Source organism: Saimiri boliviensis, chromosome 1 (assembly GCF_048565385.1).
Source record: "Saimiri boliviensis isolate mSaiBol1 chromosome 1, mSaiBol1.pri, whole genome shotgun sequence".
Lineage (NCBI taxonomy): Eukaryota > Metazoa > Chordata > Mammalia > Primates > Cebidae > Saimiri > Saimiri boliviensis.
Genome location: NC_133449.1, coordinates 272620782 through 272642651, shown reverse-complemented (window position 1 = coordinate 272642651; position 21870 = coordinate 272620782).

Genomic DNA, 21870 nt, shown 5'->3' with positions numbered 1-21870 from the left:
TTTTATCTTAGTAAGAAGAGGATGGAAACATTAGAATGCCAACAGTTAAAAGCCTTTAGACAAAGAGAAGTACACTGACATGAGTAAAAATTGTTGAGGAAAAAACTAAGCAAATCTCGTCTCAATAAAACCAATAACAAACAATATTTGAAGAAAAAGGGAGTAGTGGATGCTTTTAAATATGGCTTGTTAATTGTAGGAGCTGAAGGCATGTGATGGAGAAAATGATCAATACCAGTTGCTTTATTTAGAAAAAGTTCAGCTAGGAAATGAAAGGCCAAGAAAAATAGTAACAGAGAATATGAAAATATAACTGTTGTTATTGACTTCAACAATTAGTGATGCACACAAATTACACTTTATGTTACTTAAAAATTTCAATATTAGGCCGGGTACAGTGGCTCACGCCTGTAATTTCACCACTTTGGGAGGCCAAGGCAGGTGGATCTGGAGGTCAAGAGATTGAGACCATCCTGGCCAACATGGCAAAACCTGTCTCTACTAAATATACAAAAATTAGCTGGGCGTGTTGGTGTGCACCTGTAGTCCCAGCTACTCAGGCGGCTGAGGCAGGAGAATTGCTTGAACCTGGGAGGCGGAGGTTGCAGTGAGCCAGGATGGCACCACTACACTCCAGCCTAGTGCCTGGTGACAGAGTGAGACTCTGTCCCCCCCCCAAAAAAAATTTCAAAATTAAATTACATTTTGCAATTCTGGTTAGTTAATACAAATTGCTCTTGGTTAATCACTTTCACTTAATGAGAAGTAAATGTATTTCATTATGATTTTTTAAAAAAACATTTTATTTTCCCTAGCTTTATTGTAAGAATACAATATATAATACATATAGCATACACAATATGTGTTCATCAACTATTTATGTTACCAATTTTGGCAATCAAAGTTAAATATAGATTTTCAACTGTGCAGGGAGTTAGTACCATTAATCCCTACATTGTTCAAGGGTCAATTATAATTTGTTCTTAGACCTCATGTGCGATTTATAGTACACATAGCCCTGCTGCCCATCAGGACAGTATCAGATTCATTTCCACTACAGAAATGAACTATACTAAATTGGTTTTTGGTTAGCATAAACTGATTGATAGATAATATAAATTCTATGTATATATGATACTTTGATTTCCACTCTTTATCTTATAGAATTAAATACTGAACGATTCTGAATAACATGCAAAATACAATCTTGGTATATTTATTTTAAACATACAACTGATACCTGAAGCAGCAGAATTGGTCTCTCAGTTTTTACAAGAGTTTCTACTCATGGTCACACAGTCCTGAATTATGTGCTGACATAACTCTGACATAGATTAAGCATAGAAAGCATCTCCATAAATGTGCAGTATAACAAATGCTAATATATTTAATTTACTTGGCATTTATCAAATAGGAATTACAAGTAATGCAGGTAGATGGATACAATAGTATAAAACAAAAAATACAAGTAAGTAGTTACTAGAAACACTGAAATAAAAAGTCTCATAAAAGTTCTGGCAAGAATGTGGATAAACCTGATCCCTTACACACCACTGGTGGGAATACTAAATGATGCTGTCACTTGGAAAAATGACCTAGGAATTCTAGGTTCATTGCTCTCTCTCACCACTCCTAGTAAACACAGTTCTGGAAGTTCTGGCCAAGGCAATCAGGCAAGATAAGGAAGTAAAAGGAATTCAGATAGAAAGAAAGGAAGTCAAACTGTCTTTTTTTGCAGATGACATGATTCTCTATCTAGAAAACCCCGTGGTCTTGGCCCAAAAACTTCTTAAGCTGATAAACAACTTCAGAAAAAGTCTCAGGATACAAAATCACTGTGCAAAATTTGCTAGAATTCCTGTACAGCAACAACAGGCAAGTCAAGAGCCAAATAATGAACAAATTCAACATGTTCAAACAATTAGACTCTATCCTAATAGAGCTTTCATATGATCCAGAAGTTCTACTTCTAAGTCTACATAGAAAAGAAATAAAGGCATATGTACGTTCAAACAAAACCTTGTGCATGAATGTTTATGTAAGAACAAACTTCATGAGAGACAAAGGTGGAACAACCCAGATGATCACCAGCTGGTGAATGGATAGTGTTTTATCCACAAAATGGTATATTATTCAGTCATAAAAAGTGATTAAGTACTGATATATGCTACAAAATAGTTAAACCCTGAAAACATTATGCTAAGCAAAATAATCTAGACACAAAAGATAACATATGGTATGTTTCCATTTTTTTGAAATGTGTAGAACAGAGAAATATATAAAGGCAGAAAGTAGCTCAGTAGGTGAGATGGGATGGATAGGAGATGGGAGTGGTGTCTAAAGGATAAGAGGATAATTTCTGGTATAATTAAAGTGTTCTAAAATTAGTAGTGGTAATGGTTGTAAAAATCTGTGAATACACTAAAGGCCATTGAAGTGTACACTTTAAATAAGTATGTTGTATAAAGTGAATAATTTATCACAAAAGCTTTATATATGTGTGCATGTGTGTGTAGAAGCTGTATGAATATTACACCCAATTTAATGTGTATATATACATAATACATACAAATTTATACATATATGTGCATATGTGTATATTTTCAGATGAAAACTTTATATATATTTATATAATATTCATATTATATATTATATAATATAATATATAATATACTATTTATATTATATATCACATATAAATATAATTATGTGGGTATATATACACATATGCATATATATGTATATAGGTGTATATATGTATATATGTGTATGTGTGTGTATATATATATACACACACACACATAGCTATATCTAACTATGATGTTAGATATAGCTAACATCATAGTTAGATATAGCTAACATCGTAGTTAATGGTGAGAAATTGGATGCTTATCCACGGACTTGGGACTAGGCAAGGGTGTTCTCTTTCACACTCCTGTTAAGCACCATACTAGAAGTTTTAGATAATGCAGTAGAACAAGAAATAAAAATAAAATGTATACAGAGTTGGTAAATTTTTTTAATCCTTGTATTTCTTCTATGGTGACATGATTCCATTTGTAGAAATCCCAAGAAATTCCAAAATATCTGTCAAAAATCTCCTGAAAATAATAAGCAAGAATAGTAAGGTTTCAGGATACAAGATAATATACAAAACGAAATTTATTTTCTGTGAACCAGCAATGAACTGTTGGAATTTAAAATTATAATCCAGCAATCGCACTGCCAGGTTTATATCCTAAAGAAAAGGAATTAGTATATTGAATATCTACACTTCCACAGATATCTACACTTCCATTCAGGCAGTATTCTCAATATCCAAGACACAAAATTAACCTATGTGTTCCCTCAAGGAATAAATGAGTAAAGAAAAATCGTATACATACACAATGAAGTATTATTCTGCCATAAAAATGAAAATTGTTCCATTTGTAGCAGTATGGATGGACCTAGAGGTCATTATCTTAAGTGAAGTAAGTCAGGCGCAGAAAGACAAACACTGCATGTTCTGACTCTCGTGTGGGAGCTACAAAAGTGGATTTTATGACTGCAGAAGGTAGAAGAGCGGTCATCAGAAAGTGGGAAGGTAAGGGAGGAGAAGAGATTAAAGAGAAGTTTTTTAAAGGTATGAAAATACTGGTAGAAAGAATATGTTTTAGTATCAAGTAATACAGAAGGTAATTGTAGTTAACGACAATGTATTCTATATTTCTAATTAGCTAGAAGAGAATTGCAATAATGACAAGAGAAAGAAAAGATATACGTTTTAGGTGATGGATATTCTAATTACACTCACTGGATTGTTACACTTTGTATACAGGTATCAAAATATCACATGTACCACCAAAATATGTTAACTATTATATATAATATATACATATAACTATGACAACTAAAATAACACCGAAATTATGAAATATTAAACATAAATTATGAAATCTAAATATATAAATCATACAAGATCTAAGTAAACATAGCATATTAATGAGTTTGAAAACTAAATGAATCTGAAATATCTAATACCTTAAAGTAAGAAAATGGTACACACAAACACACTGATGGACATACTTCAAAGTGTTATGGTAACAAACTGCAAGAGCTCCCAAGGATGAAAGCTGGAACAGTAAAGTGGCATTGAATTATAACCTAAAGTATAAAACAAATAACCATGAGTTTAAACTGACATAAATAAATGATCAAATGCATTCCTAAATGGCAAAGAAGAAACAAATCCCCTGTGCAGAAGAAATTCAAATAATGTCTATTGTTATTCTGATCTCATGGATGGAGGCATAACTCTATTATGTGTGGGCTGCACAAAGCAACTTCTTTCCAAGTTATACAATATAGAAAGAGGGCAGCAGAGTCACTTTACATTGGAGAAACTTGAAAGACCCTCCCTCGAATCACAACCATCAGCGGTATTGGTAGCATTATACCCTTGATATGATTTGATTAAAATGACACTTTACATTTACAATCTTTTTTTTCGCCTCAAAACCCATAAATGAGTCTAATCAGGGAAACCCATCAGACAAATTCCAATAGAGGAGCATCCTAAAATATATTTGACTAATCTTCAAACTGTCAAGGTCATCAAAAGCAAGACAACTTGAGAAACTGTTACAGTCAAGAGTAGGCTAAGGAAGTGTGATAACTGTAATGTAAAAAGGACATTAGAAAAAAAGACTAAGAAACTGTGAAAAAAGTATGGACTTAACAATAACTTACCAATATTGGTCCCTTAATTGTAGAAAGTGTACATTTTTTTGGAAGAGGGATGGAGTCTTGCTCTATCACCCAGGCTGGAGTGCAGTGGTGCAATGTCCGTCTCCCGGGTTCCAAAAATTCTCCTGCCTCAGACTCCCGAGTAGCTGGGATTACCGGCAGGCACCACCACACCCAACAATTTTTTATATTTTTAGTAGAGAGGGAATTTCACATGTTGGACAATCTGATCTCAAACTCCTGACCTCGTGATCCACCCCCCTCGGCCTCCCAAAGTGCTGGGATTACAGGTGTGAGCCATCTTGCCCAGCCAAAAATGTCCAATATTAATGTAAGATTAATACAGGAGATATTATGTTGGATATATGAAAAATATACTATCTTCCCAATTTAAAAATTCTAATATGTTTTCAAAAATTTTATTTAAAGTAGTGGCTTAACAAATGAGTCAAATTTAAAACTACATTTGATACTGCTGGTGACAATTTATCAATACAAAAACCTGTAAAGAAAGTTATTATGTAATGTACAATCAAAAGTAAGTTTAAACTATTTCTGTGAATAGTATTTTATGATTAAATTTTGATCTAAATGTTAGGACTCTTTATTGTAGATTACTCTAAAAGTATAAGCAACCATTATTCTTGTTCTTTCTTTAATGCCCTTTAATTGTCGAAAAAGTGTCCACACATGCTTGGCAGGGAGATCAGAATCTCTACTGAATCCAAAAGAAGCTAGTCCTTCAACAACTGTTCACAGCTGGTTTGATTATTTAAGCATATCTGTGCTTAACAGATGTATTCTATAACCCTGAATAGAAAAACTTTTAACTGGTGTGATTTAGGGTAAAGAATATTAATTTATCTCATATGAAACGGGGATATGGAAAAGAAAATGTATATTTTCGAAATGTGTCAATTTGGCTTTTCATTCTTAATTACTTTTAGAGATCTTCCCCATGAGATTATAGTGGCACAAATATAATTCAGGAGATCAATTTTCCAAAAATTTCCTTGAGACCAATCTTAATATTATGACTTATGTCATGTATAAAATGCCTACTGAGACAGAAGTGCTTTAACTTTTCATTAAACTCATAAATCAGAAATATGTATATAAAATTTATTTATAACAAGTAGAATTTACTTGTCAATTAAAATGCTATCTTTTCAAAATTATAATAAATGTTAATTATAAGTAATTTTTTTCTTTTTTTTTCCATTTACTATTTTTTTTTAATTGCATTTTAGGTTTAGGGGTACATGTGAAGAACATGCAAGATTGTTGCATAGGTACACACATGGCAGTGTAGTTTGCTGCCTTCCTTCCCCTCACCTGTATCTGTCATTTCTCCCCATGCTATCTCTTCCCACCTCCCCACCCCCCCGTCCCTCCCCCATTTCCCCCCAACGGACCCCAGTGTGTAGTGCTCCCCTCCCTGTGTCTATGTGTTCTCATTGTTCAACACCCGCCTATGAGTGAGAACATGTGGTGTTTGATTTTCTGCTCTTGTGTCAGTTTGCTGAGAATAATGGTTTCCAGGTTCATCTATGTCCCTACAAAGGACGCGAACTCATCGTTTTTGATGGCTGCGTAATATTTCATGGTGTATATGTACCACATTTTCCTATCCAGTCTATCATCGATGGGCATTTGGGTTGGTTCCAGGTCTTTGCTATTGTAAACAGTGCTACAATGAACATTCGTGTGCATGTATCCTTATAGTAGAATGATTTATAATCCTTTGGATATATACCCAGTAATGAGATTGCTGGGTCGAATGGGATTTCTATTTTTAGGTCATTGAGGAATAGCCACACTGTCTTCCACAATGGTTGAATTAATTTATACTCCCACCAACAGTGTAAAAGTGTTCCTATTTACCCACATCCTCTCCAGCATCTGTTGTCTCCAGATTTTTTAATGATCACCATTCTAACTGGTGTGAGATGGTATCTCAATGTGGTTTTGATTTGCATTTCTCTAATGACCAGTGATGATGAGCATTTTTTCATATGTTTGTTGGCTTCCTGTATGTCTTTTTTTGGTAAAGTGTCTGTTCATATCCTTTGCCCATTTTTGAATGGGCTTGTTTGTTTTTTTCTTGTAGATCTGTTTTAGTTCTTTGTAAATTCTAGATATCAGCCCCTTGTCAGATGGGTAGACTGCAAAATTTTTTTTCCCATTCTGTTGGTTGCCGATTCACTCTACTGACTGTTTCTTTTGCCGTGCAGAAGCTGTGGAGTTTGATTAGGTCCCATTTGTCTATTTTGGCTTTTGTTGCCATTGCTTTTGGCATTTTGGTCATGAAGTCCTTGCCTACACCTATGTCCTGAATGGTTTTACCTAGATTTTCTTCTAGGGTTTTTGTGGTGTTAGGTCTGATGTTTAAGTCTTTAATCCATCTGGAGTTAATTTTTGTATAAGGTGTCAGGAAGGGGTCCTGTTTCTGCTTTCTGCACATGGCTAGCCAGTTTTCCCAACACCATTTATGAAACAGGGAGTCCTTTCCCCATTGCTTGTTTTTGTCAGGTTTGTAGAAGATCAGATGGTTGTAGATGTATTGTATTTTCTCTGAGGCCTCTGTTCTGTTCCATTGGTCTATATCTCTGTTTTGGTACCAGTACCATGCTGTTTTGATTACTGTAGCCTTGTAGTATAGTTTGAAGTCTGGTAGTGTGATGCCTCCTGCTTTGTTCTTTTTTCTTAGAATTGACTTGGCTATGCGAGCTCTCTTCTGGTTCCATATGAAGTTTAAGGTGTCTTTTTTCCAGTTCTGTGAAGGAGGTCATTGGTAGCTTGATGGGAATAGCATTGAATTTGTAAATTACTTTGGGCAGTATGGACATTTTCACAATGTTGATTCTTCTTAACCATGAACATGGAATGTTTCTCCATCTGTTTGTGTCCTCTCTTATTTCGTTGAGCAGTGGCTTGTAGTTCTCCTTGAAGAGGTCCTTTACGTTCCTTGTTAGGTGTATTCCTAGGTATTTTATTCTCTTTGTAGCAATTGTGAATGGCAGTTCGTTCTTGTTTTGGCTCTCTTTAAGTCTGTTACTGGTGTATAGGAATGCTTGTGATTTTTGCACGTTGATTTTGTATCCTGAGACTTTGCTGAAGTTGTTTATCAGTTTCAGGAGATTTTGGGCTGAGACGATGGGGTCTTCTAGATATACAATCATGTCAACTACAAATAGAGACAATTTGATTTCCTCCTTTCCTATTTGAATACCTTTTATTTCTTTTTCTTGCCTGATTTCCCCGGCTAGAACTTCCAGAACTATATTGAATAGGAGTGGTGAGAGAGGGCATCGTTGTCTAGTGCCAGATTTCAAAGGGAATGCTTCCAGCTTTTGCCCATTCAGTATGATATTGGCTGTTGGTTTGTCGTAAATAGCTTTTATTATTTTGGGATATGTGTTGGGAAGATGGCCGCCTAATAAGTTATTTTTGATGAAACTATTTTGTAATTAATATTTTCCTAGTAGAAATGCCTTTGTATATCCTTACAAATAGAGAATTTTTTAACACATTATTATTTTGATAATTATTAAAGGAAATTAAATTATTAATTTAATTTTCCTTTATGTTCCTTTGTACTGTTTTACTTGTTGCTTAAGTTCACATTATTTGTGAATTTTTTGAAGACAAATTAGAGAGAAAACATTGTTTTTATTTTTTTAAAGAGCCTTAGAACCTACATGCTTTCTTGTAAACCTCTTTCCCCACCCATCTATGGCAATGTCAGCTTATCTACTTCTAGCACTGTACAGGCACATCAGTTAGATTTTGAAGTATTAACAAAAAGGGTGTGAAGTCATTGATAAAGGAGAGGAGACATTTTATAAGTAGTTGAGGCATATATTCTAAGCAACTTCAGGCACTGAAAGCTCCTCTGGTAAGTAAATCTAACATCTTGGTCCATAGCTAGTAAGTGAAAACTTAGAAGGCCTCTGAGTACTTATTTTAATTATCCACCTTTCTTGGATAGTTGTGTAGAAAATTACAAAAAAGAAAAAAAAAAAAGGTCATTATTTTGCACTATTAAATATACATAGTACAACAAAAATTACAATATTAAAGTTTAAATGCTTACAGCAATGAATATAATATGATGAATTAGGAATATTTTACCTTAATTTTCTTTCTACATTTTTTGATAACTTCGTAGTATTTCAAATGCAGTATGTGTTTTTTTTTTTTTTTTTTTTTTTTGAGACGGAGTTTCTCTCTTGTTACCCAGGCTGGAGTGCAATGGCATGATCTCGGCTCACCGCAACCTCCGCCTCCTGGGTTCAAGCAATTATCCTGCCTCAGCCTCCAGAGTAGCTGGGATTACAGGCACGCACCACCATGCCCAGCTAATTTTTTGTATTTTTAATAGAGACGGAGTTTAACCATGTTGACCAGGATGGTCTCGATCTCTTGACCTCATGGTCCACCCACTTCGGCCTCCCAAAGTGCTGGGATTACAGGCTTGAGGCACCGTGCCCGGCCAAATGTGGTATTTTAAAAAGCAAGTGTAGATTTAAATTAGATTTATTTGTTGAAATTACTCTTTATTGTTTTCAGATATTATATTTTTCCCATTCTCTCATTCCAGTCACCAGGCTAACTCTTTATTTTCTAAAAGTGCCATGGCCATTAGATCACAATTTTTCTCGTTATTGCTTCCTTTGTCTATCCCTGTTAATTCCAACCAAGTGTATTTCCTCTCCACTCAGTCACCGCACACATTGCCATACCCTGAAATTTATCATCACCATGAATTCTATCACCTTCAATATCTGTAGCTCTGATCTGCTTTCAATTATTTCATTTATTTCAATTATTTCATTTATTTCAATTATTTCAATTATTTCATTTATTTCAATTATTTCATTTATTTCAATTATTTATTTCAATTATTTCAATTATTTCAATTATTTCATTTCATTTCATTTCCTTCCTCTTTTTATTGTTTCTATTTATAGCAACCTGGCTATGCTCATATTTTTCTAGAGTAACCTCTCACAGATGAATCAAGGTCCTTCTTCCTAATGGCCAGTGCTCATCCTCCAAGATTTATTTATTTATTTTTTATTGTATTTTAGGTTCTGGAGTACATGTGCAGATCATGCAGGATTGTTGCATGTGTACATACATGGCAAGGTGGTTTGCTGCCTTCATCCCTGCATCACCTATATCTGGTATTTTTCCCCTCATTATCCCTCCCACCCTCCCCACCCCCACCCCCACTGTCCCTCCCCTAGGCACCCCTCCACTGCCGCTATTCACCACAGTGTGTGATGCTCCCCTCCCTGTATACATATGTTGTAATTGTTCAGCACCTGCCTGTGAGTGATAACATATGGTGTTTGGTTTTCTGTTCTTGTGTCAGCTTGCTGAGAATGATGATTTCCAGATTCATCCATGTGCCGATGAAGGACAGGAACTCACCGTTTTTTATGGCTGCATAGTGTTCCATGGTGTATATGTGCCACATTTTCTTTATTCAGTCTATTGATGATGGATATTCGGGTTGGTTCCAGGTCTTTGCTATTGTAAACAGTGCCACAATGAACATACATGTGCAAGTGTCTTTGTTATAGAACAACATAATTCTTTGGGTATATATCCAGTAATGGTCTTATAGTTGACATTGTGAAACAACCTGTTCTTAAAACTCTCTCCTCACGTAGTGTCCATCAACCAGTGAGTCCTTTTCCCTTCTGGCTTCTTCAGCTCAGATCTTGGCCCTGTTTGCTTGTGGCCTGCTTCCCCTCTAAGTTCTCTCTACTGCCCTCTTCTCTTCTAACTCACTGTGTTACCCCATGGTGATCTCAAATCTGCATTTTTCAGCTCGTTTCCTAATACCAAGCATGCATTTGTAACTCTTTGTTAGTGAACCTCCACCTGAAAAGCCATGGTGCCTTGTACATATTAGTGCTTATACATACTAATTATGTGCCTTGTACATAATTAGTCCTTATACATAGCACTAATTATGTATAAGGTGCTATGGCAGATACAAAGTTGAAAAGATAAATCTCTGTGAGCTGCAGAGAGAATGATTGTGTGAGATCCTGGTTAAACAAAGAGTGAAGTCCCATACACCAGAGTTTATTGTTAGAGCTTTGAAAGGGCAAGCTCTAAGCTAGGAATAAAAGAAAATGGACTAAAATTGCTCCCCTAAATTTGGATTCGCTCTAAATTCTGGATACAATCCTGGAAGGTACTCAGATGGAAATGAAAAGAAAGAACCCCTTATTAATATGACATTCAAGAACACTAAGACTTGATTCACTTTTCCTGGATTTGAAAACTGGTTCCATAATTTGCCAGTGTGATTACATCAAACATTCCTGGTTTATATGAGAAATTCTAACCCTGGCCATTATTATCATAACCATCATTATCATCACCTATTATTACTACTGTTATCATTTATAAAATTTCAGAGGTATGCATTTATCTGACCTGACAGTTTTCTAAGCAATTGACAGTAATTATGTAAGAATTAGCAAGTTATCTGGAATTAAAATATTTGTAATAATATGAGCCTATGTATATAAACATTTAATAGTATTGAACATGCTGATATGCTGATGTGGGGGACATCTTATACTAAGGAGACCGTTATAATCTGTCAATCAACTTTCATAGGTGAGCAACCATGAAGCCACCATACATGAGTTTCCATGAGCTCATTTAGCAAGTATGATAAAGACAAAGCCTAGAATACAATAACTAGAGGGGGCCATTTTTAAAGGGTAGGAATTGCCCAAACAAACCACAAAAATCAATAATGTATTCACTCTGCTGGAATAAAAAATGACTTGCTCTGTTAAAGTCATGCATAGACAGTATGAATTAATCTGTGTATAGTCACTATAAATATTTATTCTAATATGAAAGAAACCATGTTGTTAAAAATTCTTCTTTGTAAAACAGAAAATAATTTACTTAATGTTCTATAGAATCTAATTTTCAATGCATGGAATCTGGAGTAAAATTGTCTGGTGTTCTAATCCCACCTCCCTCTGCTTTGTCTGCTACATTAGTTTGTGCAAGACTTTCACTTCTGTAAGCTGTTTCCTCATCTGTTAAATTTTAAAACAAAAACATGTACATATTTGATACAGACAGCCTACCATATATAGATAAAAATTTTTATCTGTACTGCATGTAAAATGATTTTTAAAATGTTGCTGTAGCCTATAAGCTACATGACCAAGATGTTGATATTTATAAAAATTGTAAGTAGGAACATATACTAGCAATAAACTTGAAGCAAAATTCTAGTATTTTGTTAAAAGGATCATGTTGCAATTCAAAATTTGCTTATTTGAAATAATTTTTGCATAGATAAATTTAATTAAATAGAAAGAAAGATAGAGAGGTGGGGGAAAGGAAGATGAAATATTCTATGATGTTAATGCAGCAATGTAAGTCTTTAGTATATTAAACCAAATGAGTTTCTTAATTTCACAAGAAAGATGTAAGTATGCACATTTGTAATTATCTTTATAATAAGAAACTAAAATTTACTTAAATTTACATAAAGAAAATAGATAACTCAATTTGGGGTTGTGCATATAAGGACAATGCACAATGCACAACAATGAAAAGGGCATTTAAATTGTCATCACAACCATGGTTGAATCTCACAAACATTAAATAATAAGAATCAGAATAATGAGAATCTGCAGTATGTTTGCATTTACATATAAATCAATCATATGAAAAGCATTCTACGGCTATTGAGATTAAAATATTGGGATTTCTTTGTATTTGGCTATATCACTGAATGAGAATTGAGTTAAAGAAGACATTTGGAGTCAATTGATAATGTTCTATTTCTTTTACAAATTGTCCAATTAAATTTTTTTCACTTGATTGTATGAAGGGTTTAATTTATTAACACAAACTCAGTTGTGGTTGTATTATAAGACTAGACAAAGATAAAGGAAAATAAATGAATCAGAAGAAAGACACTGAAGTAAGATTGAAAATAATAAAATATAAATATTTTATCAAACAGATGGAGTGGGAGCAAAAAGTGTAATTGATGTATAACTGGAGTTTAACTAGAAAGAAAGAAAACAGAAGAAAAAAAAAGGAAAACTTTGAATAAATAATGAGAAAGATGTCCAAAACTGATGAAAGACTACAAATCACATGTTCAAGATAAATAGAAAATTATGCTCAGACTTTTCTGAGTACAATGTTATATACTGAGCATAATGTTATACATCTATATGATGTTTTATATATGTATAATGATTTATACTTTTGAAACATTAAACATATAAAATAAATAGAAAAGACTAAACTTACAGAGAATATTTTTTTAAAAACTACAATATAGGTAAATTTTAAGCCTTTATGCAGTAGGAAGGCTAAGAGTAGGAATCAAAAGAATAGCAACAGAAGAGAGAATATAAAAAAAATTCTATTTACCAAGAAAAAAACATGCCAATCAGAATAAAAGACAATGCTAAGCTGACCTGCACTGAAGTATTCCTAAAGAGTGTTCAGCAGATGAACATAAACAGAGTGAAGAATAGGCTTGCAAGAAAAAACTAAGAGATATGGAAAAGGCAAATATGGATAGATAGATATAAATAATTAACTCTATACAATGGCAGGAGTATAAATAAACTTTAAATGGCCTAAGACTCTTGCATTGTCAAGGAAACAAATAACCAACTTAAATATAAGCCAGGGATTCAGGTTTACTATCAATGGTAACTAGTAAAACATTACACAAATATTATATAACTAGTAAGTTAATGTGGTTAAAAAAGAATAATAAGCTTTGTTAATTAATATAAAATAAAAAATATAAAAGACAGAGGACAAATAGAAAATAAATAACTTTAAAGAATTGAATACAGATTATACAATGAGTTACATAAAATCTAAATTGATTACATAGTCCAGTTAAAGACAATGATTGCCAAGTAAAGAAAAAAATAACTAATATGTGACTTAAAAATGATACACCTTAAAATATCATAATATATTCCAAAAATAAGACACTATGTATAATGTACTTATACACCTATACATAAATATCATTCTAATAATAAAAACGAGTAACTTATGTACCTGTATGATAAAAAACAAATTAGGCTGGTCAAGAAAGTATTGGTAGACAGGAAGAAAAACATTTAATAAAATGAAGGCATCTTAAGATATAGCAACTCTAATGTTTGTGCACATAACATTTTATATATTTAAATTTTTAAAACGGCAGAAGCCAAAATACATTTATGATTATAGTTGAATATTTCACAATGCCTGTCTCATAACTAATAAAGCAGTTAAAATGGTAACTATTCAAAATAGTTAAAAATGATTAATAAATTATAAAATAATTAGGCAAATGAAAATATTGTAAAAACATAGAGAGATGCATATATAGGTGTAGATAAAACATACATTGTATGTATCATCAAATGTCAAAGGACTAAAAGTATAGTTTACATAGACTGACAATATTAGAATTATCTAGAAATAATTAACAGTTTAAAAAATTCTGAATATTTCCAAATTATTCAGTTTATTTCTAAACACATGTATGTGAGATGATATAACACAGTATGTAATTAGCATATAAATTTAAGAAACAGAATGGAAATATGACACTGGAAAATTTGCAGAATATAGCAATAACTGCACTTTAAGGAAAAATTTTCAAGAACTGTATATGAAATAATGAAAGTTAGAAAAATCAGTGATTCAAACATTCATCTGGAGTGATATTTATGTATGTGCAATGTATTTTTTTTAATTTAGTTCATATGCTGAATTACATCAATTTATGCCTGCAAGACAGGGTTAGACTCTGTTTAAAAAAAAAACAAAAAACCGATCAGTCTGCAATTTTCTTGTCCTTTCATAACCTAATCAAGTTTTGAAATTAATGGTATGGAGGATGCAAACACTGAAAAGAAAAACTTGGATAATCTCTTCCTTTTATGAAATTCTATGAAATAATTAAGAGAATATTCTGTTCAGAAATCTTTTCCAGCTGTATAGAACAAAAGTGGTGTAATTCTCACACAATTTTTAAAGCTGGAGTTTATGTGGAGAACATAAATGCCAATTATTCAACAATGCTTTAGTCAACTGAATTATGCAATATAAGGAAAATATATATTTCAGTGTAAGATGGGTTTAATTGCAGTAATTAATTTGTTTTAACCTTTGGAATTCACTACATTGTACCACATTAAAAGAAAAACGTAGAAAATAGTGTGATCATTTAAGTATATGCAAAAAAAAGGTAGCATATATAATATGAAATCAAGAGTTAACAGTATAACACATATTTGAGACTACTTAAGAAACAGCCTACATTCAAGGCATGGAGGAAAAGTAGAATTTACTTTTGGTAAAAGATTTTAAGCAGCCATGGGAATGTGTATTTCTTGCCTAAGTTTAGAGGATTAAAGAATTTATGTCAGAATCTTGTAAAATAAATTCTATGTGTGAATATACAAGCTAAAGTTAAAGTGGTGTTATTCAGTTTTTCCATAAATTGATCATTCAAAGAAAAGCACAACAGGTTTTTTCTTGGAGCTCTAATCTGCTCTTTAACAAAAATTTAAAACATTATAAAAGGTTAATAAAGATCTTACCTTATGTCAGACTTTAAAATTGGGTAGATTTGCCTATACAGTTTTAATAATAGCAGGGTTTAACATTAATAGTACACTAATGTGAAATGACATTTGGCTTATTTGGTATAAAAATCTCATGAGAAGCACTGTCAAATATGAAATGGGGTTTGGCTTTCTTTGAGTTGTGTTTGTCTAAATATGTTATTGGTATGTGTTCCAAAATTATGGGAAACATCTATAATTCTGATATAACAGTATATGTTATTAATAATTATAATTGTTACATAAAATTGTTGGTGTCACAGAAGTAACTAAAATTTCCTAGTCAATTGTGACTTTAATAAAGGCTGTCCTGAGGCATTTTGTCATTCACCAACAATTCTTGTCTTGTTTTGATCCACTTTAAAATGTTGTTTATAATCAACCATAGGACTCTAACAGGTTTTCCTCAAGGTAGGTTTCTGATAATTTTGAAAATTGTGATATTAGAATAGTGGAAGAAAACCTTCACAGGACTCTCATGGAGAGCGGAAATGTTCATGAACATCAAGCGGAACAAGAGTTAGTACACACTGAACTAATGAAGACTGAAGTAACTTTTTGATTTTTTGCTTAAAACATTCCTGATCCTTTGTTTTGATTTTCAGAGTCAAGAAAACTTTTTATTTTGAGCTGTTGACAGCTTTTAATAATTAAGTGTAAGCCTGTGAACAAAAGTTGGAACATATTTGTTTCTCTCCTTCTGATTTACCCAGAATTTGGAAACTATTTGTGAACATTCTTAACTTATGGCCATATTATTATTTGCATAAATGCAATAAGAATGTTTTCTTTTGGAACAGGACCCAACTGGAGAAACTAGTTATTACCAAGGCTTTGACTGAAATGGTGTTCTTTTCTTTAAGGAATTAAACTTAGAGAGGCAATAAAAACCCCTTCAGAAAATTGGCCTCATATTTTGTCTACAAAGGCCTTGGGCAGGGTACTTGACCTATATTAAGTAAAGAATGTTAACTATTTGGCTCAGGAACTCCAAGTTATCTTGAGATCTCAAAAGAGGAGGAATTTACCTAACTCATAGATATTTGAGGGTACAAAGCTATGGCTGTGATCATCTTTAAAAAATTCTTATCTGAGATTCTATGTAATAAATTTCCATCAAGCTCAACTTAAAAAGTCTGCATATTCTAGTCTCATCAGTTGTTTTTGAGGTTTTTTTTTTTTTAATTTGTTTGTTTGTTTTCAGGCAGTTTAGAATAACCCTGCTTATTTTTGTGAACCAATTAGTGATCTCTGGCTGCTGCTCAGAAGAAACAAGAGGGAATGATAAATTAAAAGTCTGGATCTGTATTCTAATTCTGGACACATACTGGAATTTCCATCAGTCTTGCAATCCTCTATCAGCTTGTTTGCAATAGTTTCCCAGTTCATGGAAACCCTTCTTATTTAGTTTACTTGGGATAATTTTACTTATTTTGCTTTAATATTGTGGAATATGTAGCTGTTGTACTCTCTGTGTAGGAATGCAGGATAATCTTACTGAATGTTTCCTTAAATTGTAAACTTATTAATCTCCCAGATATCCAGTTTTGTCAGAATGTTTTCTTAAATTGTGCACTTACTCATCTTCTAGATATACAGATTTGTTGGCACTTGGAGCTGTGAATGGCCCTCAGGATACTGATGCTTTCTGACTTAGCTCCCCTCTACCCCAAATACAAGAGACCCTCATAGTTAGACAGAAATATCTTCACTCCTATTCAGCATGAGATGTTACAGAAGATGGATCTTTGTCCCTCTACAACCCTTAGAATTAAGGGTTCTCTTAAGGGGATAGAGCAAATGTCAGAGGCATTTGAACCAGAGCAACTCCATCTTGAATAGGGGCTGTGTAAAATAAGATTGAAACCTACTGGGTTTCATTCTCAGAGGGCTAGGCATTCTAAGTCACATAATAAGATAGGAGGTCATCAAAAGATAGAGGTCATAAAGACCCTGTTGATAAAACAGGTTGCAAAAAGAAGCTCGTTAAAACCCACAAAAACCAAGATGGCAACAAGAGTGACCTCTGGTCATCCTCACGCCATATTCCTACCAGTGCCATGACAGTTTACAAATGCCATGGCAATAACAGGAAGTTACCCTAGATTTTAAAAATGGAACAAACATTCTGTTCCTGGAATTGCCCACCCATTTTCCAGAAAACTCATGAATAATCTACCCATTGCATAACCAAGAAATAACCCTAAAAATGGGCAACCACCAGCCCTTGGAGCTGCTCTGCCTATGGAATAGCCATTCTTTATTCCTTTACTTTTCTAATAAACTTGCATTCACTTAAAAATCAATTTATGATAATTCTTATAAAATTCAAGATGAAGACTTTTTCAAAATACTGTCACAAATATATTGTCAATATAATGTTTAATGGTGAAATATTAATAACTATTTTTTAAACATGGAGAATGATACAGAGATATAATTTAATCCCACCTGTATTCAACATTGTACTAAAGAGATTCATGTGAATGCAATCAGACAATTAAAATTAATGAAATGTATAAATATCAAAAATAATTATAAATAAGTGTCATATTTACATGTGTTTATTGTCCAAATTCATCTAGAGACTACAAGCAATTTCAATCAAAATTCTATCCACTTTTCTGGAGAAATTCAAAAACTGTATGTAAAGTTTAAATGGAAATCCAGAATACCCATATTCATCACAATCAGGTGGAATAACAGCAAAGTTATACATTTAACATATTTCAGGAGAAAGCAACATTAATTTGGTACTGGTTCAAGTAGAAGATAATCAATAGAAGAGATTAAGGAGTCCATCAACAGAATTGATAACATTTCTTCCTAGAAAAATAATAAAGTTGTATTTTTAGTAAATGCTAGTAGGTAAACTAGATGTCTACTTAGGAAAAAATAAAATTTATTTTGTATCTAACATTCATGTACATAGATCACTTGTACTCAAATTGTCACAGGCAAAGTAAGAAAGAATACTCTAGATTATAACATAGAATAATATTTTGCTCTCTTATGAGTAGCAAATATTTTAAAAACAGAATGGATAGTAACAAAAGAGTATTTCGTCTTATATTAAAGTTAGTTTTGATCAATGAAATACAGTATTATGAGAGTAAATTTGTAAGATCAGTATGGGAGAAGGCATTTGCAACACATACAGCAAGCAATGCCTTAATAACAGTATTTTTTAATCCTAAAAGTCAATATAAAGCCAAGAATTTTTTAAATTAGAAGAACACAAAATTTGAAGGGACCGAAGTAAACAACCCACATAAATACAACAGAATAATTAAACAAAGAAAAAGCAAAGCAAGTAAACAAAACAAAACAAAACAAAACAAAAAAACCTGTCTTGTATTACAGAGGCCAACATTTTTGTGCAATGAGAATTATTTCAGATTCTCCTTTTGTGACTGATCCGACTTTGATGTAAAATAACAAATATTTGTCATTACCCCAAAACATATGTGTATAAAATTATTTTTTTAGAAAACGCTACATTTGTATGATCGTTTTCTATGTAGTATGCTAAAGTATAAAGGCAAATTATCTTCAATATTTCTGTAGGAAAGATATTCAAGGTTTTATTAACTTTTTCCTTCTCTACTTTTCTTTCACTTTAACATATTTCAAAATCTTCAACGTTATCTACGAAGGACTGAAGCTATCCCACCCTCGAGAGCATTCTTGCTGGCCTGTACATCTTTCTTAATATGCACTTGCCAAAAGGCACTACAATTTCTTTATCAAAATGGCCAGATCCTTCTTTTCCCAAGCTAATCTGCCTGATAATTTTCTTGCATAAAATTCCTTTTGTAACCTTTTCTCCTGAGTTTTGAAACATACTGTTTCAGGACTTGAATTCTATGTTCTCATGACTCGAGTTTTCTTCAGTATAGTTATCATCATTCTTACGACACAGATATCTGTACAGTTATTTGTTAAATGTTTGCGTTTTGGTACAAATCCTGAGTCCTTTTTCAACTATTCTGATTATGTAAAAATGGAAATATTTATCCTTAGGATATTTTGGCAACTTTTGGCACATTTTCAGCTGGCCACCAAAGCAAAAGAGCAAAATGATGCTGCAATTGCCTAGCGTATTCCTCTTCTCCCATTAATAGCCTGGCAGAAACCTCTAACCCTTCATCAAAATCAATGATTAGTTTACAAGACTGGATTTTACTGTCTAAGCCTCCTATTCCAGAGCAGAATGAACACACATCATATCTGCACACATCCTTAGGTTTTCTGATTTAAAATATTAATAGTTGGAGGCTAAAATACAATTCTCCCTTACAAAATACATTTCTGTCCTCAGAAAAAATAGCATTTTTGAGTTCTATTTACCTTGTTTTCCTTTGGAGCCAGAAGAACATAAAACGTTTTAAAGACTGTGTATTTAAAGATTGATTTCAAACGCCGTATATTCTCGCTCATAGGCGGGTGTTGAACAATGAGAACACATGGACACAGGGAGGGGAGCACTACACACTGGGATCCGTTGGGGGGAAATGGGGGAGGGGTGGGGGGTGGGGAGGTGGGAAGAGATAGCATGGGGAGAAATGACAGATACAGGTGAGGGGACGGAAGGAAGCAAAGCACACTGCCATGTGTGTACCTATGCAACAATCTTGCATGTTCATCACATGTACCCCAAAACCTAAAATGCAATTAAAAAATAATAATAAAAAAAATAAAGATTGATTTCCTGGTATACATAAAAATTTAGGAGTTATACATTAAACATTTGCACATTATTTTACCACAAAAATAAGCCCCTCTGTTAAAAACTCCATCAGGCTACCCAGAAATATAGTCTATCAGCATTAAAATTGATTTAACACATCAAGTTTACCATAAAAACACATTTTTTTCTTGGACAATATTCTGAGGCGAGCATTCTGCTAACTGTAAACCTCAAATATACATATATCTACACATACATACAGTATATATAAAAATCACTGATCTGATTGATCATAAGACACTACTTCTTTGGGGCACAGTAAAATAAAGTGAAAATTATCAAAATAATTCTAGAATTGATAATTAAATTAATCATGGAAATAATGTAGCCTACTTATATAATTAAACATAGAATTAAAAACTTATACTGAATCATTCTTACATCATTGTGTATACATAGAATTGGTATTTGAATATGTGACATTTATATACAAAATCTTAGTAAATTACAGTGTCTTGCACGTTTCACTACCATACATGTGTAGAACATTTCTAATATTTTGAAAAAATTTTCCATGTCAATAACATGTCTCACCAGAGTTCTGGGCAACTACTAATCTACTTGTGTCTCTATGTTTTCCTCTTATTAAACATTTCTTATAATCAAATTATTTACAATGCGATCTTTTGCACATTGGCTTCTTTCAATTTGCAAAATATTTTAGAGGTTCATCCATTTTTGTTTATTCACATTCCAGTTGAACTATTTTGAGTCATGTCATGAAACAGTAACTCATAAGAATATTGTTGAATAATGTTGCTGTGAACAGTAACTCACAAGATTTGAGGTGGATATATGTTTTAATTTCCATTAAATAGATATGTCCCAGTGGAATTGCTGATTCATATGCCACATTTTGTTTAAAGGTTTAATCAATTGTCATCTTAACAACATTGCATTTCTATCATCAAGTTTGAGGTTTTCCTATCTTCCCAACTCTTAATATTGCCTATCTATTTAATTATTACCATTTTAATGGGTGCAAAGTGGTATTTAACTGTAGTTTTAATTTAAATTTATAGGATAATCTAAAATGTTGAGTACACATACCACTTTATGTGCTTTTGGGCCTATTTGCAAATATCAATTGGAGAAATCAAAACAGGTTACCTATTTTAATTGGTTTGTCTTTTTACAATTGAGATGGAAGAGTTATTTATATAATCTAGATAATAATTCTTTATGAAATACATGGACTTGCAAATATTTTACCTCATATTTGTAAGCCATTCTTCATGTATTTTGGGGAGATTTTGTTTGATGCTAATATATTGTTTTACAGATATTTTACAGATAGTAAATTGATTATTTTTTTATTATGTCTTTTTCTAAAAAAATTTTGTCTAAAATGTAGATTATCAGAAATTATTGTAGTAACTCTTTTTTTTCTTTTTTCTTTTTCTTTCTTTTTTTTTTTTTTTTTTTTTTTTTTTTTTTTTTTTGCTTAAAGTTTGCAGGATATAAATTTCTTCATCTTTTTACGTTCAATTTTTTTTTTTTTTTTTTTTTTTTTTTTTGAGACGGAGTTTCGCTCTTGTTACCCAGGCTGGAGTGCAATGGCGCGATCTCGGCTCACTGCAACATCCGCCTCCTGGGTTCAGGCAATCCTCCTGCCTCAGCCTCCTGAGTAGCTGGGATTATAGGTAAGTGCCACCATGCCCAGCTAATTTTTTGTATTTTTAGTGGAGACGGGGTTTCACCATGTTGACCAGGATGGTCTAGATTTCTTGACCTCTTAAT